Genomic DNA, 24,270 nt, shown 5'->3' with positions numbered 1-24,270 from the left:
AGGGATCGGGCCAGTCCCCGGCTCATGCTTTTTGCCTCTCCGACCGGCTGAGCACCCATACGCTCGTTTCGGGGGTTGGCTTAGGCATACAGAGTTCATTCCATGTCTAAGCATATGGAGTTCATTCCCAGTCTAAGATCAGACCGGACTGAGGGTTGCGACAGTAGGACTAGCAGCAAGATCGACAGCATACAGAGGGGACCGAGCCGATCCCTGGCTTGCGCATTCTACCTCTCCAGCCGACTGAGCACCCGCACACTCGTTTCGTGGGTTGGCTTAGGCATACAGAGTTCATTCCATGTCTAAGCCCCAGTTGGACCGAAGGTTGTGGCATCGAGACTGGCAGCACGTAGACGGGGACTGGGCTGATCCTCGTCGTGCGTATTATTCCTCTTCGGCTGGCTCAACGCCTGCACGCTCGTTTCATGGGTTGACTTAGGCATACGAAGTTCATTCCCAGTCTAAGATCTGACTAAACCAAGGGTTGTGGTAGTAGGATCGATAGCATGTAAGGGGGACCGAGTCAGTCCCCGGCTTGCGCATTCTGCCTCCCCAGCCGGCTGAGCATCCGTGTGCTCCTTTCATGGGTTGGCTTAGGCATCCAAAGTTCATTCCATGTCTAAGCATATGGAGTTCGTTCCCAGTCTAAGATCGGACCGAATCGAGGGTTACGGCAGCAGGACCAGCAACAAGATCGGTAGTACGTAGGAGGGACCAGGCCGATCCTCGGCTTACACATTCTGCCTCTCCGGCTGATTGAGCACCCGCATGCTCGTTTTGAGGGTTGGCTTAAGCATACGGATTTCATTCCAAGTCTAAGCCCCAGCTGGACCGAGGGTTTTGGTAGTCGGACCAGCAGCAGGATCGGTAACATACAGAGGGCGACCGAGTTGATCCTCGACTTATGCATTATGACTCTCCAATCGGCCTCTCCGGTCGGTTGAGCACCCGCACGCTCATTTAATGGGTTGACTTAGGCATACGGTGTGGTCGGTATGGTCGTTTATTGGTTGGCTTAGGCATAGGGAGTTTATTCCATGTCTAAGCCCCAGCCAAACCGAGGGTTGCAGCAGGGGGACCGACAGCACGTAGAGGGGGACCGGGTCGATCCCCGGCTTGCGCATTATGCCTCTCCGACCGGCTCAACGTCCGCACGCCTATTTCATGGGTTGACTTAGGCATACAAAGTTCATTCCCAGTCTAAGATCAGACTGGACTGAACGTTGCGGTAGCAGGATCCACAGCACGCAGGGGGGATCGGGTCGATCTCCAGTTGTGCATTCTGCCTCTCCTTTCGGTTGAGCGCCCGTACACTCGTTTCGTGGGTTGGCTTAGGCATACGGAGTTCATTCCATGTATAAGCATACAGAGCTCATTCTCAGTCTAAGATCGGACCAGACTGAGGGTTACGGTAGCAGGACCAGTAACAGGATCGGTAGCACATAGGGGGGACCAAGTCGATCCCCTGCTTGCACATTCTGCCTCTCCGGTTGGTTGAGTGCCCGCACGCTCATTTTGTGGGTTGGCTTAGGCATACAAAGTTCATTCCACATCTAAGCCCTAGTCAGACCGAGGGTTGTGGCAGCAGGACCGGCAACGGGATCGACAGCACATAGAGGGGGATCGAGCTGATCCCCGACTTGCGCATTATGCCTCTCCGGTCTACTAAGTGCCCACAAGCTCATTTTGTGGGTTGACTTAGGCATACAGAGTTCATCCCCAGTCTAAGCATACGGAGTTCATTCCCAGTCTAACATCGAACCGGATCGAGGGTTGTGACAGCAGGATCGACAGCACGTAGGAGGGATCGGGCCAATCCTCAGCTTGCGGATTCTGCCTCTACGGCCGGTTGAGCACCCCCATGCCGATTTTGTGGGTTAGGCATAGGGAGTTCATTCCATGTCTAAGCCCTAGTCGGACTGAGGGTTGTGGCAGCGGGATCGGTAGCGCACAGAGGGGGATCGAAACGATCCTTGGCTTATGCATTATGCCTCTCTGTCCGGCTCAGCGCTCGCACGCTCATTTCATGAGTTGACTTAGGCATACGAAGTTCATTCCCAGTCTAAGATTAGACCAGATTGAGGGTTACGGTAGTAGGATTGACAGCACGCAGGGGGGACCGGGTCGATCCCTGGCTTACGCATTCTGCCTTTCCGACCGGTTGAGTGCCCGCACGCTCATCTTGTGGGTTGGCTTAGGCATACGGAGTTCATTCCATGTCTAAGCATATGGAGTTGATTCCCAGTCTAAGATCAAATCGGACTAGGGCTTGTGACAGTAGGACCAGCAGCAGGATCGACAGCATGCAGGGGGGACCAGGCCGATCCCCGGCTTGTGCATTCTGCCTCTCCGGTCGGCTGAGTGCCCGCACGCTCATTTCAAGGGTTGGCTTAGGCATACGGAGTTCATTGCATGTCTAAGCCCCAGCCAGATCGAAGGTTGTGGCATCAGGACTGGCAGCACGTAAAGGGGGACCGGGCGATCCTCGTCTTGCGTATTCTTCCTCTTCGGTCGGCTCAGCACCCACACGCTCATTTCGTGGGTTGACTTAGGCATACGGAGTTCATTCCCAGTCTAAGATTGGACCGGACCAAGGGTTACGGCAGCAGGATCGATAGCACACAGGGGGGACTGAGCCGATCCCTGACTTGCGCATTCTGCCTTCCAGCCGGCTGAGCACCCGCACGCTCCCTTCATGGGTTAGCTTAGGCATATGAAGTTCATTCCATGTCTAAGCATATGGGGTTCGTTCCTAGTCTAAGATTGGATCAGACCAAGGGTTACAGCAGTAGGACCAATAGTAAGATCGGCAGCACGTAGGAGAGGACCAGGCCGATCCCCAGCTTATGCTTTCTGCCTCTTCGGCCGGTTGAGTGCTCGCATGCTCATTTCATGGGTTGGCTTAAGTAAGCAGAGTTCATTCCATGTCTAAGCCCCAGACGGACCAAGGGTTTTGGCAGTAGGACAGCAGAGGGATCGACAGCACGCAGAGGGGGACCGGGCTGATCCCTGGCTTACGCATTATGCCTCTCCAATTAGCCTCTTCGGTCGGCTGAGCACCCGCACGCTCCTTTCGTGGGTTGACTTAGGCATACGGAGTTCACCCCCAGTCTGAGCATACAGAGTTCATTCCCAGTCTAAGATCGGATCAGACCGAAGGTTGCGACAGCAAGATCGGCAGCACGCAAGGGGGATTGGGCCGATCCCCAGCTTGCACATTCTGCCTCTTCGGTCAACTGAGCGCCCGCACATTCGTTTCGTTGGTTGGCTTAGGCATAGGGAGTTCATTCCATGTCTAAGCCAAGCCGGATCAAGGGTTGTGGTAGGGGGACCGACAGCACGCAGAGGGGGACTGGGTCGATCCCCGACTAGCCCATTCTACCTCTCCGACCGGCTGAGCGCCTGCACGCTCATTTCGTGTGTTGGCTTAGGCATACGGAGTTCATTCCATGTCTAAGCATATGGAGTTCATTCCCAGTCTAAGATCAGACCGGACCAAAGGTTGCTGCAATAGGACCAGCAGCAGGATCGGCAGCATACAGAGTTCATTCCATGTCTAAGCCCCAGTCGGATCGAGGGTTGTGGTGACGGGATCGATAGCGGGATCGACAGCACGTAGTGGGGGATCGGGTTGATCCTCGGCTTGCGTATTATACCTCTTCGGTCGGCCTCTCCGGTCGGTTGAGTGCCCGCAAGCTCATTTCGTGGGTTGACTTAGGCATATGGAGTTCATCCTAGTCTAAGCATACGGAGTTCATTCCCAGTCTCAGATCGGACTGGATCAAGGGTTGCGATAGCAAGATTGACAGCACGCAGGGGGGATCGGGCCGATCCCCGACTTACACATTCTTCCTCTCTAGTCGGCTGAGTGCCTGCATGTTCGTTTTGTGGGTTGGCTTAGGCATAGGGAGTTGATTCCATGTCTAAGCCCCAGCCGGATCGAGGGTTGTGGTAGCAGGACCAGCAGCATGCAAAGGGGGACCGGGCCGATCCCTAGCCTACACATTATGCCTCTTCGATCGGCTCAGCGCTCGCACGCTTATTTCATGGGTTGACTTATGCATACGGAGTTCATTCCTAGTCTAAGATCGGACCGAACCAAGGGTTGCTGTAGCAGGATCGACAGCACACAGGGGGGACCTGGTTGATCCTCGACTTGCACATTTTGCCTCTCCGGTTAGCTGAGCTCCCGAACGCTCGTTTTGTGGGTTGGCTTAGGCATACGGAGTTCATTCCATGTGTAAGCATACGGAGTTCATTCTAGTCTAAGCTTTTGAACCATGATGCACATGCTAGGCTTGGGCATGTATTGGTGTCGCATTTTTTTTGCCTGAGACACCATCGTCGGAGCATCACCGGAGCATCGTTGGAGAGCCTAACCGACGACATTGGGGGTTCCGACAATTGGGGGGGTCGGGGGGTGTGTGCACATGATGTGCGATGGGTGCTGGTACTTGTGTCACGAGCTCTGACCTTAGACTCAAAAATCATGCGGCCTTGGGCTTGGAATCTCCTCCTTTATGCCTAAGTCAACCTAAAACAGAAGCGTACGGGCACAAGAACAACGGGAAGGGCTGATTACGCAAGTTAAAGAGAAACCAGATAAGAAGGTAAAATTCTGGAAATGCTCTTGTATTCACTAAAACAAAAGTGTTTGATGGTGTACAAATGAGGGAGGAGCAACCCTCTATTTATAGTTGAGGCTCCAGCTTACACTTAATGGCAATATCCCTAGAATAGAGGCTAAAATCATGAGATTATCAAGATTACTATCAATCAAGATGCTAACTCCTGATTTTCAGGGTCAACCAAATTTGCCAGGATGCTGCTGCTGATCCTACCTGCTTCCAGAAGCTTCCCTTGCGTGTCCAGCACCTAGGGCCCTTCTGGATGTGGTGCGGGTAGCTTGTATGCCAGGTCGTGGTCTCATGGGCTGGCCTGCAAGTTGGGCGGGTGTTCTGAACTCATTTGCTAGGCTTTGCGCATAGATACCTGCCAGCATGCCTGGTCTGCGGGCCTCAACCTCTGGCTCACCTACTAGGGCACCTGATGTGCCTGGTGCACCCATCTAGGGCATGACATTCTCCCCCATCTGATTGCACAATGCCCTCATTGCATCTTTTATATGGTACAGCCTGATCTGGTCCCTGAACTGTCATAAGTCATCTGCTGGTTTCCAGCTCACCTCATTGTCTGGAAGTCCCTTCCAGCGCATCAAGTCTTAGTGTAACCTCGGCTTGGGTGGCATATCTAGCTTGTAGGCAACCTTGCCTACCCTCTTGACTACTTGGAAAGGTCCCTCATACCTCCAGACTAGGCCTTTGTGCAGCACCCTGTGGCGCACAATGGGATGCAGCTTCACTAACACCAAGTCTCCAACCTGGAACTGCAAATCCCGCCTATTCTGGTCTGCCCACTTCTTCGACCTCTTGGCTGCCTTGTGTAGACAAACTCTGGCCAAGTCAGTTTGCTCCTGCCATGCCTTGGCAAACTTGTATGCTGCTGGATTCGACCCTGTATAACTTGCAGCAATCGAACCAGGTGTTAGTGGTTGTTGCCCTGTCACAACCTCAAATGGGTTCTGGTTCATTGCCTTGCTCCTTTACAAGTTGTAGGAAAACTGTGCAATATCTAGCAGCTTTGGCCAGTCTCTTTGTGTGGCACTCACATAGTGCCTAAGGTAGACCTCCAATAGTCCATTCACTTGTTCTGTCTACCCATCGATCTGCGGATGCATGCTAGTGGAAAAGTTCAAGTCTGACCTCAATAGCTTGAACAACTCAATGTAGAACCTACCCGTGAAATGCCCGTCCCGATCATTAACAATGGTCCTCCGCACTCCCCAGTACTTAACCATGTTCCTCAGGAACAATCGAGCTGCCTCCTCAGCTAGGCACTCATTGGTTGCTGGAATGAAGATTCCATACTTGGGAAACCTGTCCACCACTACCATGATGCTTCCAAACCCTTTTGCTTTGGGTAGACTGACTATAAAGTCCAGAGAAACACTCTCCCATGGTCGCTCTGGCATTGGCAATGGCTCCAAGAGACTGCCTGGTTTCTTGAGCTCTATCTTGTCCTGTTGGTACACAAGACAAGTCTTCACATAGGCCTCCACATCTTCCCTCATGTACGGCCAGTAGTACCGGTCCTTGATCAGCACCAAGGTGCAGCTCACTTCGGGGTGTCTAGCCCATCTTGAATCATGGCATTCTTGGAAAACTTCCTTACGGAGCTTCCCGTGCTACGGCATAAACAGTATACTACCCCTGGTGTACAGCAAGCCATCCTGTAACCAAAACTGCCTACTTTTACCTTGCTGGGTGTACTCCATCGAAGCCTTGGCTGTAGGATCATGGGCAAGTCCCTCGATGCACGGCACTAGTGACCCCTCTGGTTGGCTAATGGTAGCAAGGTTAGCCTTCTTGCTCAGGGCGTCTACCACTAGGTTCGCCCATCCCGACTTGTACTCCATCTGGAAATCAAATTCCGTAAGAAAATCTTACCATCTTACCTGCTTGGGGGATAGCTTCCTTTATGTCTAGAAGTAGCTGGTTGCCACATTGTCTGTCCTAACCATGAACCTTGACCCCAACAAGTAATGGTGCCAAGTGCACAAGCAGTGCACCATTGCAGTCATCTCCTTCTCTTGGACCGTGTACTTGCACTCAGTCTCGTTCAGCTTCCTACTCTCGAACGCGACTGGACGTTCTTCCTACATTAACACGCCCCCTATGGCAAAGTCTGATGCATCTGTATGCACCTCATACGGCTCGGCATGGTCTGGCAAGGCCAAGACTGGCTCTTCGATCACAGCCCATTTCAACCTGTCAAAGGCTTCCTGGCACCCCGTGCCCCACTCCCATGCTTTCCCTTTCTTGAGCAAGTTAGTCAATGGCGTGGCTATTGCCGAGTGACCTTTGATGAAGCACCTGTAGTAGTTGACCAGCCCAAGGAACGATCTCAACTTAGTGACTTTGGTTGGTGGTTGCCACTCTAGGATGGCGTGTATCTTGCCTTCATCCACGCGTATCCTGCCACCTCCCACTATGTGGCCAAGGAATGGGATCTCCTGCTGGGCGAATGAGCACTTCTCCCTCTTGACAAACAGCTTGTGCACCCGTAACACCTCGAACACCTATCTCAAGTGGTCTACATGCTCTCCTAAAGTCTGGCTGTAGATCACAATGTCATCCAAATAAACCACAACAAACCGATCAAGGAATGACTAAAGTACCTTGTTCATAAGGGTGCAGAATGTTGCTAGGGTGTTCATGAGTCCGAAGGGCATCACCAAGAACTCATACGAACCATACCGAGTGACACATGCTGTCTTTGGCTCATCTCCCTCTGTGATCCTGACTTGATAGTAGCCTAACCTCAAATCCAGCTTGGTGAACCACCTTGCGCTCCCAAGTTAATCGAACAAGTTCGCAATGAGTGGGATGGGGTACTTGTTCTTGATGGTCAGCTTGTTCAAAGCCCGGTAGTCTATGCACAGCCACAACGACCCATCATGCTTGCGTTGAAATAGAACTGGTGCACCATAGGGTGCCTTCGATGGCCTGATGAAGCCAGCATCAACTAACTCTTTGAGCTGCTTCCTCAACTCCTCCAACTCTGGTGGAGACATTTGGTAAGGGGCTCTAGCTGGTGGCTTGGCCTCAGACACCAACTCGATCTTATGGTCCACCTCTCTCTTAAGTGTAGCTTGCTAGGTAGCTTTGCGGGCATCACATCACTAAAGGTCTTCAGCACTTCTAGCACCTCCAAGGGTGACTCGGTCTCCTTCTCCCTTGGCTCATCATATTTCAGGGCTGCCAAGAAGGTGTCTTCTTGTTTGCTTATCACCTTGGCAAATTGGATGGCTGACACCACCCGCGACCCAACTCCAGACCCTCTCCTCAATGGCACTAGGCATTGGCACTGTGCATCCAAGATGTAAACACAATCGACAAAAAGCACAAGGAGGGCGTTAATCCAAACAAGGAAATCCAACCCAATCACAAACTCATAGCCGTCAAGGGGTATTACCTCAATGTTCTCCTTGCCTTTCTAGTCTCCAAGTTGCAACTCCACTCCTCGCGCTACTCTAATGGCTGGAACTTCGTTGGAGTTCACCGTTTTGATGGTACCAATCCCTTTCTGCACTTTTAGTCTGAGCTTTCAGGCTCCATCACTTGAAATAAAAAGATGTGAGGCACCTGTGTCCACCAGTGCGCTCACCTTCTGACCCGTAACCATCAGATCCGTAAATATCAAGCCCTTTGGCTTGCGGTTCCCCTTACTCTGGATAGCATTGAGCACCAATGACCCAAGCTTTGCTGCCCCTGACTCTAGCTCCTCGTCAAACTCCTTGTCTATAGCAGCCAGCTTGCCCTTCTATGGGCAATTGTGCACTATGTGGCTCCCTCCACATAGGTAGCATGCTAGTGGCTCTCGATCCCCCTTTGCTTTCCACTTGCCTGCTGGTGGCTTCCTCTCGCCATCCTTGGTTGAATGGTCTCGATCTATATCCTTGGACTCTTGGTCACGGTCTTTCCCTTTGGATTGCTTCTTTCGGTCCCTATCATCCCTGCCCTTACCTTTGGGCTTGGTAAACTCGAACTTGTTCAGAGGCTTGAACTCTATCAAGGCCTCGACAGTAGTCATGGCTTTAGCCAAGTCATGAACTCCTCTCCTTTGTAGCTCATGCTTCACCCATGGCTTCAGCCCATCCATGAAAGCAAATAAAGCATCCTTCTCGTCAAGATCCAAGATCTATAGCATCAGTTCAGAGAATTTCTAGACATACTCCCTTATGTCCCCTTACTGGCTCAACCTGCGCAACTTTGCCTGCGCCTCATCATTGGCATACTCTGGGTAAAATTATTCTCTGAACTCCTTTTAGAACTCTAACCAGGTTCCAATCTTGGCGCTCCCATGCCTGACATCATCACACCTGTGCCTCCACCACAATAAGGCTACATCAGTGAGATACATAGCAGCGGTGCTTACCTTTATTGCCTTGTCTTGCATGCCCATGGCCTGGAAGTACTGCTCCATACCCCAAAGGTAGTTATCTACTTCCTTGGCTGCCCTAGTCCCCTTGAACTCCTTAGGCTTGGGGACATCCAATCTAGACTTGGACACTCCAGCAAACATGCCATTCCTAATGGCAGTCTTACAAGCAATGAGCTCATTGGTAAGCTCTTCCATCTGCTGGCGCATGGCCTCCATGCCATCGCGCAAGGTCAGCACTTCAGCCTCCAAGGTCTAATTCTTTTGGGTGAACACGTCCAAGCCTTTGTTGAGAGCAGCTTGCAGCTCACTTTGGATCTCCTCCCCTATGGAGTCTAGCGATGCAATGTGAGTCTCGACCCCCTCAACCTTCTCCCCCATGTCACCCATGGTCACCTCCACCTTGGCCAGCCTACCGTCCATGGTAGACCAAATATCTCTAGAACTAGCTTTCCTCCCTCTTCCACGCCCCTGCTCCTGAGCCTCTGGTTGTTGGTTAGCAGCATCACTTTGGGATGCCATCTCCTCTAACCTGCACAACACAAACACGCAGAATCGAACTTGCTCTGATACCAACTGTCACGGGCTCTGACCTTAGACTCAGAAATCATGCGGCCTTAGGCTTGGAATCTCCTCCTTTATGCCTAAGTCAACCTAAAACACAAGTGTACAGGCACTAGAACAACGGGAAAGGATGATTACGCAAGTTAAAGAGAAACATGATAAGAAGGCAGAATTCTAGAAATGCTCTTGTATTCACTAAAACAGAAGTGTTTAATTGTGTACAAATGAGGGAGGAGCAGCCCTCTATTTATAGTTGAGGCTCCAGCTTACACTTAATGGAAATATCCCTAGAATAAAGGCTAAAATCATGGGATTATACAGATTACAATCCATTAGGATGCTAACTCCTAATTTTCAGGGTCAAACAAATCTACCAGGATGTTGCTGCTGATCCTGCCTGCTTCTAGAAGCTTCCCTTGCGTGTCCAGCACCTTGGGCCCTTTTGGATGTGGGGCGGGCAGTTGTATGCCAGGCCTTGGTCTCAGGAGCTGGCCTGCAAGTTGGGCGGGTGTTCTGAACTCGTTTGCTAGGCTTTGCGCATAGATACCTGCTAGCACGCCTAGTCTGCGGGCCTCAACCTCTGGCTCGCCTGCTGGTGCGCCTGATGCGCCTGGCGTGCCCCCCCAGGGTGTGACACTTGGCCCTTATATTGGCCCCCTATCCCTCATCAAACCTTGAGAACTCACACCCCCTTAAAGAGCATTTGAGATTTTATAGGTTTGCTGCCAGTAGCCATTAAAGTGTCTGTAATGGGGACACTTTTTTCAAACGGTCACAAAATCTTCTCCACTTCGAGTTTTTAGCTGAATGTTTTTGTGCATGCCAAAAAAAATACAAGGATCACCACTACCAAATTTGGGGACAAAAATCATTCTAAAAAAATTTTAAAAAATCCCGAACCGTAAAATGTTTCGAAAATCGTGAAAAAGAGAAAACGGGTCGTCTTGCCATGAAACTTCACATGAAGGCTTAGGGGACCATTGTATGAATTTACAAGCCATAACAATGGCATTGCTATGGCAGAAATATGAAGATGTGCTTGAACCCACCTACCACCCGTTCGATCCCCGGCTTACGCATCTTGCCTTTCTGGTCGGTTGAGCGCCCGCACGCTCGTTTCGTGGGTTGACTTAAGCATACGGAGTTCATCCCCAGTCTAAGCAGATGGAGTTCATTCCCAATCTAAGATTGGACCGGACTGAGGGTTGTGGCAGTAGGATCGACAGTACGCAGAGGGGGCCAGGTCGATCCCCAGCTTGCGCATTCTGCCTCTTCGGCTGGCTGAGCGCCCACACGCCCATTTCATGGATTGGCTAAGGCATAGGGAGTTCATTCCATGTCTAAGCCCTAGCGGGACCGAGGGTTGTGGCAGTGGGACCGGCAACATGCAGAGGGGGACCGGGCCGATCCCCGACTTGCGCATTATGCCTCTCCGATAGGCTCAACGCCTGCACGCTCATTTCATAGGTTGACTTAGCCATACGGAGTTCATTCCCAGTCTAAGATCGGATCAGATCGAGGGTTACGGTAGCAGGATCGACAGCACGCAGGGGGGATCGGGCCGATCCCTGGCTTGCACATTCTGCCTCTCTAGCCGGCTGAGCGCTCGCATGCTTTTTTCATGGGTTGGCTTAGGCATACAGAGTTCATTCCATGTCTAAGCATGCGGAGTTCATTCCCAGTCTAAGATCGGACTGGATCGAGGGTTGCAGCAACAGGATCGACAGTACGTATGGGGGGACTGGGTCGATCCCTGACTTACGCATTTTGCCTCTCCGACCGGCTGAGTGCCCGTACGCTCGTTTCGTGGGTTGGCTTAGGCATACGGAGTTCATTCCATGTCTAAGCCCCAGCCAAACCGAGGGTTGTGGCAGCAGAACCGGCAGCGGGATCGGCAGCATGCAGAGTGGGATCGGGCTGATCCCCGGCTTGCGCATTGTGCCTCTCCAATCGGCTGAGCGCTCACACGCTCGTTTCGTGGGTTGACTTAGGCATACGGAGTTCATCCCCAGTCTAAGCATACGGAGTTCATTCCCAGTCTAAGATCGAACCTGACCAAGGGTTGTGGCACAGGATCGGTAGCACGTAAGGGGGACCAGGCCAATCCCCGGCTTGCACATTCTACCTTTCTGGCCGACTGAGCGTCGCACGTCGGTTTCGTGGGTTGGCTTAGGCATAGGGAGTTCATTCCATGTCTAAGCCCCAACCAGACTGAGGGTTGTGGCAGCAGGACCGACAGCACGCAGAGGAGGATCGGGCTAATCCCCAACTTACGCATTATGCCTCTCCGATCGGCCTCTCCAGTCGACTGAGCGCCCACACGCTCATTTCGTGGGTTGACATAGGCATACGGAGTTCATCCCCAGTGTAAGCATATGGAGTTCATTCCCAGTCTAAGATCGGACCAGACTGAGGGTTGCGGCAGCAAGATTGGTAGCACGTTGGGGGGATCGAGCTGATCCCCAGCCTGTGCATTCTGCTTCTCCGGTTGACTAAGCGCCTGCACACCCGTTCCATGGGTTGGCTTAGGCATAGGGAGTTCATTCCATGTCTAAGCCCCAGTCGGACCGAGGGTTGTAGTAGTGGGATCGACAGCACACAGAGAGGGACCGGGCTGATCCTCGGCTTGCGCATTATGCCTCTTCGACTGGCTCAGCGCCCGTACGCTCGTTCCATGGGTTGACTTCTGCATACAGAGTTCATTTCCAGTCTAAGATCAGACCGGATCAAGGGTTGCGGTAGCAGAATCGATAGCACGTAGGGGGGACTAGGTCGATCCCCGACTTGCACATTCTGTTTTTCCAATCGGCTGAGTGACCACACGCTCTTTTCGTGGGTTGGCTTAGGCATACGGAGTTCATTCCATGTCTAAACAAACAGAGTTCATTCCCAGTCTAAGATTTTGAGCCACGGTGCACATGCTGGGCTTGGGCATGTGCTAATGCCTCATTTTTTTCGCCCGGGGCACCATCGTCGGAGCATCGCCAGAGAGCCTAACCGGAGGTATTGGGGGTTTCGACGATTAGGTTGGCCAGGGGGTGTGCACGCATGATGTGCGATGGTGTTGGTACTTGGCCCTTATCTTGGCCCCCTATCCCTCATCAAACCTCGAGAAGTCACACCCCCTTAAAGAGCATTTGAGATTTTATAGGTTTGCTGCCAGTAGCCATTAAAGTGTCTGAAATGGGGACACTTTTTTCAAATAGTGACAAAATCTTCTCCACCCGTTCGATCCCCAGCTTACGCATCCTGCCTCTTTGGTCGACTGAGCACCTGTACGCTCATTTCGAGGGTTGACTTAGGCATATGGAGTTCATCCCTAGTCAAGCATATGGAGTTCATTCTCAGTCTAAGATCGGATCAGACCGAGGGTTGCGACAGCAGGATCGGTAGCACGCAGGGGGGATCGGGCTGATCTTTGGCTAGAGTATTCTACCTCTCCGGCCAGCTGAGCGGTCGCACGTCCGTTTCGTGGGTTGGCTTAGGCATAAGGAGTTCATTCCATGTCTAAGCCCCAGTCAGATCGAGGGTTGTGGCAACAGGACCGACAGCACGCAGAGGGGGACCGGGCTGATACTCGGTTTGCGCATTATGCCTCTTCGGCCGGCTCAACACCCGCACGCTCGTTTCATGGGTTGACTTAGGCATACGGAGTTCTTTCCCAGTCTAAGATCAGATCAGATCAAGGGTTGTGGCAGCAGGATCGATAGCACGCAGGAGGGATCGAGCTGATCCCCGATTTATGATTCTGCCTCTCCGACCGACTGAGCGCCCGCACGCTCGTTTCGTCGATTGGATTAGGCATACAGAGTTCATTCCATGTCTAAGCCCCAACCGGACTGAAGGTTGTGGCAGCAGGATAGGCAGCGGTATCGGTAGCACATAGAGGGGGACTGGGCTGATCCGCGGCTTGCACATTATGCCTCTCCGACCGCCCTCTCTGGCTGGTTGAGCGCCCACACACTCATTTAACGGGTTGACGTAGGCATATGGAGTTCATCCTCAGTCTAAGCATACGGAGTTCATTCCCAGTCTAAGATCAAACCGGATCGAGGGTTGCGGCAGCAGGATCGGTAGCATGCAAGGGGGATCGGGCCGATCCCCGACTTGCGCATTCTGGCTCTCCGGTCGGCTGAGCGCCAACATGCCTATTTCATGGGTTGGCTTAGGCATAGGGAGTTCATTCCAAGTCTATGCCCCAATCAGACCGAGGGTTGTGGTAGCAGGACCGGTAGCACGAAAAGGGGGATTGGACCGATCACTGGCTTGCGCATTATGCCTCTTAGGTCGGCTCAGCGCCCGCACGCTCATTTCGTGGGTTGACTTGTGCATATGGAGTTCATTGCCAGTCTAAGATCAGACCGGACCGGGGGTTATGGCAGCAAGATCGACAGCACGTAGGGGGGGATTGGGCCGATCCCCGGTTTGCGCATTCTGCCTCTTCGACCGGCTGAGCGCCCGCACGCTCGTTTCATGGGTTGGCTTAGGCATATGGAGTTCATTCCATGTCTAAGCATACGGAGTTAATTCCCAGTCTAAGATTTTGAGCCATGGTGCACATGCTGGGCTCAGGCATGTGCTGGTGCCGCATTTTTTTCGCCCGGGGCACCATCGTCGAAGCATCGCTGGAGAGCCTAACTGACGGCATTGGGGGTTCCGACGATTAGGGGGGCCGGGGAGTGTGCGCACATGATGTGTGATGGGTGCTGGTACTTGGCCCTTATATTGGACCCCTATCCCTCATCAAACCTCGAGAACTCACACCCCCTGAAAGAGCATTTGAGATTTTATAGGTTTGCTTCCAGTAGCCATTAAAGTGTCTGAGATGGGGACACTTTTTTCAAACGATCACAAAATCTTCTCCGCTTCGAGTTTTTAGCTGAATTTTTTTGTGCATGCCAAAAAAAATACAAGGATCGCCTCTACCAAATTTGGGGACATAATTGTTTGTAAAAAAATTTAAAAAAAATCCCAAACCGCAAAAAGTTTCCAAAATTGTGAAAAATAGAAAACGGGTCGTCTTCCCACGAAACTTCACATGAAGGCTTAGGGGACCAATGTATGAATTTACAAGCCATAAAATTGGCATTGGCATGGCAGAAATATGAAGAGGTGCTTGAACCCACCTACCACCCGTTCGATCCTTGACTTGCGCATCCTGTCACTCTGGTCGGCTGAGCACCCGCACGCTCGTTTCGTGGGTTGACTTAGGCATATAGAGTTCATCCCCAGTCTAAGCATACCGAGTTCATTCCCAGTGTAAGATCAAACTGGACCGAGGGTTGCGGCAGTAGGATCTATAGCACGTAGGGGGGATCGAGCCGATCCCTGGCTTACGTATTCTTCCTCTTCGGCCGGCTGAGAGATCGCACGCCCGTTTCGTGGGTCGGCTTAGGCATAGGGAGTTCATTCCACATCTAAGCCCCAGTCGAACTGAAGGTTGTGGTAGTCGGACTGGCAGCATGCAGAGGGGGATCGGGCCGATCCCCAGCTTGCGCATTCTGCCTCTCCGACCAGCTGAGTGCCCGTACTCTCATTTCGTGGGTTGCCTTAGGCATACAAAGTTCATTCCATGTCTAAGTATGTGGAGTTCATTCCCAGTCTAAGTGTTTAAGCCACGGTGCATATGTTGGGCTTGGTCATGTGCTGGTGCTGCATTTTTTTTGCCAGCGGCACCATCGTCGGAGCATCGTCGGAGAGCCTAATCAACAATTGGGGGGACCGGGGGGTGCGCACAAGATGTGTGATGGGTGCTGGTACTTGGCACTTATATTGGCCCCTTATCCCTCATTAAACCTTGAGAACTCACACTCCCTTAAAGAGCATTTGAGATTTTATAGGTTTGCTGCCAGTAGCCATTAAAGTGTCTGAAATGGGGACACTTTTTTCAAACGGTCACAAAATCTTCTCCACTTCGAGTTTTTAGCTGAATTGTTTTGTGCATGCCAACAAAAATACAATGATCACCTCTACCAAATTTAGGGACAAAACGCTTTCTAAAAAAATTTTAAAAAATCCCAAATCGTAAAAAGTCTTAAAAATCATGAAAAATAGAAAACGGGTCGTCTTGCCAGGAAACTTCACATGAAGGCATAGGGGACCATTGTATGAATTTACAAGCCATAAAAATGGCATTGCCATGGCAAAAATATGAAGATGTGCTTCAACCCACCTACCATCCGTTCGATCTCCGACTTGCGCATCCTGCCTCTCTGGTCGACTGAGCGTCCGGTCGCTCATTTCGTGGGTTGACTTAGGCATATGGAGTTCATTCCATGTCTAAGCCCTAGCCGAACCGAGGGTTGTGGCAGCAGGGCCGACAGCGGGATCGATAGCACACAGAGGGGGACTGGGCAGATCCCTGGCTTATGTATTATGTCTCTCTGATCGGCCTCTTCCGTCGGCTGAGAGCCAGCATGCTCATTTCATGGGTTGACTTAGGCATGCGGAGTTCATCCCTAGTCTAAGCATGCGGAGCTCATTCCCAGTCTAAGATCGGACCAGACTGAAGGGTACGATAGCAGGATCTACAACATGCAAGGGGCACCGAGTAGATCCTCAGCTTACGCATTCTGACTCTCTGGCCGACTGAGCGCCCGTACGCCCATTTCATGGGTTGGCTTAGGCATAGGGAGTTCATTCCATGTCTAAGCCCTAGCCGGATTGAGGGTTGTGGTAAAAGGACCGACAGCACGCAGAGGGGGACCGGGTTGATCCTCGACTTACGCATTATGCCTCTTCGACTGGCTCAGTGCCCGAACGCTCGTTTAATGGGTTGACTTAGGCATACAGAGTTCATCCCCAGTCTAAGATCAGATCAGACCGAGGGTTGCAGCAGCAGGATCGACAGACACGGGGGGGGACCGGGTCGGTCCTCGGCTTACGCATTCTACCTCTCCGACCGACTGAGCGCCCGCATGCTCCTTTCGTGGGTTGGCTTAGGCATACGGAGTTCATTCCATGTCTAAGCAGACAGAGTTCATTCCCAAGCTAAGATCAGACTGGACCGAGGCTTGCAGCAGCAAGACCAGCAGCAGGATCGATACCACACAGGGGGGACCAGGTCGATCCTCGGCTTGAGCATTCTGCCTCTTCGATCGGTTGAGCGCCCGCACGCTCGTTTCATGGGTTGACTTAGGCATACGGAGTCCATCCCCAGTCTAAGCATACAGAGTTCATTCCCAGTCTAAGATCGAACTGGACCGAGGGTTGCGACAGCAGGATCGACAGTACGCAAGGGGGATCGGGCTGATCCTCAGCTTGGGCATTCTACCTCTCTGATCGGCTGAGCAACCGCATGCCCGTTTTGTGGGTTGGCTTAGGCATAGGGAGTTCATTCCATGTCTAAGCCCCAGTCGGACCAATGGTTGTGGCAGCGGGACCGGCAGCGTGCAGAGAGGGACCGGGCCAATCCCTTGCTTGCACATTCTGCCTCTCCGGCTGGCTGAGCGCCTGCACACTTGTTTCGTGGGTTGGCTTAGGCATATAGAGTTCATTCCATGTCCAAGCATACAGAGTTCATTCCTAGTCTAAGAGTTCGAGCCATGGTGCACATACTGGGCTCGGGCATGTGCTGGTGCCACATTTTTTTCGCCCGAGGTACCATCTCCAGAGCATCGCCGAAGAGCCTAACCGACGACGTTGGGGGTTCTGACGATTGGGGGGCCAGGGGGTGTGCGCACATGATGTGCGATGGGTGCTGGTACTTGGCCCTTATATTGGCCCCCTATCCATCATCAAACCTCAAGAACTCACACCCCTTAAAGAGCATTTGAGATTTTATAGGTTTGCTACCAGTAGCCATTAAAGTGTCTGAAATGGGGACACTTTTTTCAAACGGTCAAAAAATCTTCTGCACTTTGAGTTTTTAGCTGAATTTTTTTATGCATGCCAACAATTGTGAAAAGTGAAAATTGTGAAAATTGTGAAACTCTTTCTAAAAAAATTTTAAAAAATCCCAAACCGTAAAAAGTTTTCAAAATTATGAAAAATAGAAAACGGGTCATCTTGCCACGAAACTTCACATGAAGGGGTAGGGGACCATTGTATGAATTTACAAGCCATAAAAATGGCATTGGCACGGCAGAAATATGAATATGTGCTTCAACCCACCTACCACCCGTTTGATCCCCGGCTTGCGCATCCTGCCTCTCTGGTCGGCTGAGCGTCTGCACGCTCGTTTCCTGGGTTGACTTAGGCAGACAGAGTTCATCCCCAGTCTAAGCATACGAAGTTCATTCCCAGTCTAAGATCGGACAGGACCGAGGGTTGCGACTATAGGATCGGAAGCACGTAGGGGGGACCGGGCTGATCCTCAGCTTGCGCATTCCGCCTCTCAGACCGGCTGAGCGCCCGTACACCCGTTTCATGGGTTGGCTTAGGTATAGGGAGTTCATTCCATGTCTAAGCCCCAACCGAACCAAGGGTTGTGGCAGCGAGATCGACAGCACACAGAGGAGGATCGGGCCGATCCTCGGCTTGTGCATTATGCCTCTCCGGTCGGCTCAACGCCCGCACGTTCATTTCATGGGTTAACTTAGGCTTACAGAGTTCATTCCCAGTCTAAGATCAGACCGGACTGAGGGTTGCGATAGCAGGATCAATAGTACGCAGGGGGGGACCAGGCTATCCCCATCTTGCGTATTCTGCCTCTCCGATCGGCTGAGCCCCCGCACGATCGTTTCGTGGGTTGGCTTAGGCATACGGAGTTCATTCCATGTCTAAGCATATGGAGTTCATTCCTAGTCTAAGATCGGATCAGACCGAGGGTTGTGGCAGCAGGATCGATACCATGCAGGGGGGACCGGGCCGATCCACGGCTTGCGCATTCTGCCTCTTCGACCGGCTGAGCGCTCGCACGGTCATTTCATGGGTTGGCTTAGGCATACGGAGTTCATTCCATGTCTAAGCATATGGAGTTTATTCCCAAACTAAGATCAGATCGGACTAATGGTTGCGACAGCAGGACCAGTAGCAGGATCGGCAGCACGGATGGGGGACCGAGTCGATCCCCGGCTTGCGCATTGTGCCTCTTCGGCTGGCTGAGCACTCGCATGCTCATTTCGTGGCTTGGCTTAGGCATACAAAGTTCATTCCATGTCAAAGCCCCAGTCGAACCGAGGGTTTTGACAGTAGGATCGACAGCGGGATCGCCAGCATGCAAAGGGGGATCGGGCTGATCCCAAGCTTGGGCATTATGTCTCTTCAGTCGGCCTCTCCGACCGACTGAGTGCTCGTACGCTCGTGTCGTGGGTTGACTTAGGCCTACGGATTTCATCCCCAGTCTAAGCATACAGAGTTCATCCCAATCTAAGATCAGACCAGATCGAGGGCTGCGATAGTAGGATTGGCAGCATGCAGGGTGGACCGAGCTAATCCATGGCTTGCACATTCTACCTCTCTGGCCTGTTGAGTGCCCGCACGTCCGTTTCATGGGTTGGCTTAGGCATAGGGAGTTCATTCCATGTCTAAGCCCCAGCCGGATTGAGGGTTGTGGCTGCGAGACCGATAGCAAGCAGAGGGGGACCGAGCTGATCCCCGACTTGCACATTATGCCTCTCCAGTTGCCTCAGTGCCCGAAAGCTCATTTAATGGGTTGACTTAGGCATACGAAGTTCATTCCTAGTCTAAGATCGGATCGGACTAAGGGTTACGATAGCAGGATCGACAGCACATAGGGGGGACTGGGCCAGTCCCTGGCTTACGCATTCTGCCTCTCCGACCGACTGAGCACCCGCACACTCATTTCATGGGTTGGCTTAGGCATACGGAGTTCATTCCATGTCTAAGCATATGGAGTTCATTCCTAGTCTAAGATCAGATCAGACCGAGGGTTGTGGCAGCAGGATCGATAGCATGCAGAGGGGACGGGCCGATCCACGGCTTGCGCATTCTGCCTCTTCGACCGGCTGAGCGCTCGCACGCTCGTTTCATGGGTTGGCTTAGGCATACGGAGTTCATTCCATGTCTAAGCCCCAGCCGGACCGAGAGTTGTGGCAGCAGGACCGATAGCGGCATCGACAGCACGCAGAAGGGGATTGGGCTGATCCCCAGCTTGTGCATTATGTCTCTCTGACCAGCCTCTCCATTCGGCTGAGCGCACACATGCTCGTTTCATGGGTTGACTTAGGCATACAGAGTTCATCCCCGGCTTACGCATTCTGCCTCTTCGGCCAGCTGAGCGCCTGCATGCTCGTTTCGTGGGTTGACTTAGGCATTTGGAATTCATCCCCAGTCTAAGCATATGGAGTTCATTCCCAATCTAAGATCGAACTGGACCGAGGGTTGCGACAACAGGATTGTAGCATGCAGGGGAGACCGGGCCAATCTCCAGCTTGCGCATTCTACCTCTCCGGTCGGTTGAGCGGTCGCACGCCCGTTTTATGGGTTGGCTTTGGCATAGGGAGTTCATTCCATGTCTAAGCCCCAGCTGGACCTGGGGTTGTGGCAGCGGGACCGGCAGCATGCAGATGGGGATCGAGTCGATCCCCGACTGGCGCATTCTACCTCTTCGGCCGGCTGAGCGCCCGTACGCTCATTTCGTGGGTTGGCTTAGGCATACGAAGTTCATTCCATGTCTAAGCATACGGAGTTCATTCCCAGTCTAAGAGTTTGAGCCATGGTGCACATGCTGGGCTTAGGCATTTGCTGGTGCCACCTTTTTCTCGCCCGGGGCACCATCACCGGAGCATCGTCGGAGAGCCTAACCGACAGCATTGGGGGTTCCGACGATTGGGAGGGCCGGGGGTGTGCGCACATGATGTGCGATGGGTGCTGGTACTTGGCCCTCATATTGGCCCCCTATCCCTCATCAAACCTCGAGAACTCACAACCCCTTAAAGAGCATTTGAGATTTTATAGGTTTGCTGCCAGTAGCCATTAAAGTGTCTAAAATGGGGAGACTTTTTTCAAACGGTCACAAAATCTTCTCCACTTCGAGTTTTTAGCTGAATTTTTTTGTGCATCCCAAAAAAAATACAAGGATCACCTCTACCAATTTTGGGGACAAAATGCTTTCTAAAAAAATTTTAAAAAATCTCAAACCGTAAAAAGTTTCAAAAATCATGAAAAGTAGAAAACGGGTCGTCTTGCCACGAAACTTCACATGAAGGTGTATGGGACCATTGCATGAATTTACAAGCCATAAAAATGGCTTTGCCATGGCAGAAATATGAAGATGTGCTTGAACCAACCTACCACCCGTTTGATCCCCGGCTTGCGCATCCTGCCTCTCTGGTCGGCTGAGCGTCCGCACGCTCGTTTTGTGGGTTGACTTAGGCATACGGAGTTCATCCCCAGTCTAAGCATACGAAGTTCATTCCCAACCTAAGATCAGATCGTACCGAGGGTTGCGGCAGCAGGATCGACAGCACGCACGGGGACCGGTCGATCCTCAGCTTGTGCATTCTACCTCTCCGGCTAGCTGAGCGCCTGCACGCCCATTTCATGGGTTGGCTTAGGCATAGGGAGTTCATTCCATGTCTAAGCCCCAGCTGGACTGATGGTTATGGCAGTGGGATCGACAGCACGCGGAGGGAGATTGGGCCGATCCCCAGCTTGCGCATTATGCCTCTTCGACCGGCTCAGCGCCCGCACGCTCGTTTCGTGCGTTGACTTATGCATACGGAGTTCATTCCCAGTCTAAGATTGGACCAGACCGAGGGTTGCAGCAGCAGGATTAACAGCACGTAGGGGGGACCAGGCCGATCCCTGGCTTGCACATTCTGCCTCTCCGGCCGGCTGAGTGCCCACACGCTCGTTTCGTGGGTTGGCTTAGGCAAACAGAGTTCATTCTTTGTCTAAGCATACGGAGTTCTTTCCCAGTCTAAGATTTTGAGCCACGGTGCACATACTAGGCTTGGGCATGTGCTGGTGCCTCATTTTTTTTGCCCGAGGCACCATCGTCGGAGCATTGCCAGATAGCCTAACCGGTTGCATTGAGGGTTCCGGCGATTGGAGGGTCGGGGGGTGTGCGCACATGATGTGCAATGGGTGCTGATACTTGGCCCTTATATTGGCCCCCTATCCCTCATCAAACCTTGAGAACTCACACCCCCTTAAAGAGCATTTGAGATTTTATAGGTTTGCTGCCAGTAGCCATTAAAGTGTCTAAAATGGGGACACTTTTTTGAAACGGTCACAAAATCTTCTCCACTTTGATTTTTTAGCTGAATTTTTTTGTGCATGCCAACAAAAATACAAGGATCACCTCTACCAAATTTGGGGATAAAAATCCTTCTAAAAAATTTTTAAAAAATCCCAAACCGAAAAAGTTTCAAAAATCTTGAAAAATAGAAAACGGGTCGTCTTGCAACAAAACTTCACATGAAGGCTTAGGGGACCATTGTATGAATTTACAAGCCATAAAAATGGCATTGGCATAGTAGAAACATGAAGATGTGCTTGAGCACACCTACCACCCGTTCGATCCTCGGCTTGCGCATCCTGCCGCTCTGCTCGGCTGAGCGCTCGCACGCTTGTTTCGTGGGTTGACTTAGGCATACGGAGTTCATCCCCAGTCTCAGCATACAAAGTTCATTCCTAGTCTAAGATCAGACCGGACCAAGAGTTACGATAGCAGGATCGACTGCATGTAAGGGCGATCGGGCCGATCCCCGACTTAAGCATTCTGCCTTTTCGGCCGGCTGAGCACTCGCACGCCTGTTTCGTGGGTTGGCTTAGGCATACAGAGTTCATTCCATGTCTAAGCCCTAGCCAGACCGACAGTTGTGGCAGTGGGACCGGTAGCACGCAAAGGGGGATCGGGTCGATCCCGAGCCTACGCATTATGCCTCTCCGATATGCTCAGTGCCCGCACGTTCGTTTCGTGGGTTGACTTAGGCACACGGAGTTCATTGCCATTCTAAGATCAGATTGGACCGAAGGTTACAGCAGCAGGATCGACAGCTCACAGGGGGGACCTGGTCGATCCCCGGCTTACGCATTCTGCCTCTCCAGTCGACTGAGCAACCGTACGCTCGTTTTGTGGGATTGCTTAGGCATACGGAGTTCATTCCATGTCTAAGTAGACGGAGTTCATTCCCAGTATAAGATCGGACCAAAATGAGGGTTGCGGTAGTCGGACCAACAGTAAGATTGGCAGCTCGTAGGGGGGGACCGGGTCGATCCCTGGCTTGCGCATTCTACCTTTTCGGTCGGTTGAGAACCCGCACACTCGTTTTGTGGGTTGGCTTAGGCATATGGAGTTCATTCCATGTCTAAGCCCCAGTCGGACCGAAGGTTGTTGCAGTAGGACCGACAGCGAGATCGGCAGGACCCAGAAGGGGATCGGGCTGATCCCCGGCTTGTGCATTATGCCTCTCCGGTTGGCTGAGTTCCCGCACGCTTGTTTCGTGGGTTGACTTAGGCGTACGAATTTCATCCCTAGTGTAAGATCAGACCGGATGGCAGTAGGATCGATAGCACGTATGAGGGATTGGGCTGGTCCCTGGCTTGTGCATTCTGCCTCTTCGGCCAACTGAGCGTACGCACGCTCATTTTATGGGCGGGCTTAGGCATACGGAGTTCAATCCACGTCTAAGCATACAGAGTTCATTCCCAATCTAAGATCAGACCGGACCAAGGATTACGGCAGCAGGACTAGCAACAGGATCGACAGCACGTAAGGGGGATCAGGCCGATCCCTGGCTTACGCATTTTGCCTCCCTGGCCGGCTGAGCGCCCGCACGCTCGTTCCATGGGTTGGCTTAGGCATACAGAGTTCATTCCATGTCTAAGCATACAGAGTTCATTCCCAGTCTAAGATTTTGAGCCATGGTGCACATGCTTGGCTCGGGCATGTGCTGGTGCTGCATTGTTTTCGACCAGGGCACCATCGTCGGAGCATCGTCGGAGAGCCTAACCGACGGCATTTGGGGTTCCAATGATTGAGGGGCTGAGGGGGTGTGCACACATGATGTGCGATGGGTGCTGGTACTTGGCCCTTATATTGGCCCCCTATCCCTCACACCCTCTTAAAGAGCATTTGAGATTTTCTAGGTTTGCTGCCAGTAGCCATTAAAGTGTCTGAAATGGGGACACATTTTTCAAACGATCACAAAATCTTCTCCACTTTGAGTTTTTAGCTGAATTATTTTGTGACTACCAACAAAAATACAAGGATCATCTCTATAAAATTTGGGGACAAAACTCTTTCTAAAAAAATTTTAAAAAATTTTGAACCGCAAAAAGTTTCAAAAATCGTGAAAAATAGAAAACTGGTCGTCTTGCCACGAAACTTCACATGAAGGCTTAGGGGACCATTGTATGAATTTACAAGCCATAAAAGTGGCATTGGCATGGCAGAAATATGAAGATGTGCTTGAACCCACCTACCACCCGTTCGATCCCCGACTTGTGCATCCTACCTCTCTGGTCGGCTGAGCGCCTACACGCTCATTTCATGGGTTGACTTAGGCATGCAGAGTTCATCCCTAGTCTAAGCATATGGAGTTCATTCCTAGTCTAAGATCGGACCGGATCGAGGGTTGCGGCAGCACGCAGGGGGGATCGGGTCGATCCCCAGCTTGCGCATTCTGCCTCTCCGGCCGGTTGAGCACTTGCACGCCCATTTCATGGGTTGGCTTAGGCATAGGGAGTTCATTCCATGTCTAAGCACCAGCCGGACCGAGAGTTGTGGTAGTGGGACCGGTAGCATATAGAAGGGGATCGGGTCGATCTCTGGCTTGCATATTATGCCTCTCCAGT

Source organism: Durio zibethinus, chromosome 20 (genome assembly GCF_047325235.1).
Source record: "Durio zibethinus cultivar Kanyao isolate XHJ-2024 chromosome 20, ASM4732523v1, whole genome shotgun sequence".
Lineage (NCBI taxonomy): Eukaryota > Viridiplantae > Streptophyta > Magnoliopsida > Malvales > Malvaceae > Durio > Durio zibethinus.
Note: the sequence above shows the minus strand (reverse complement) of the source record.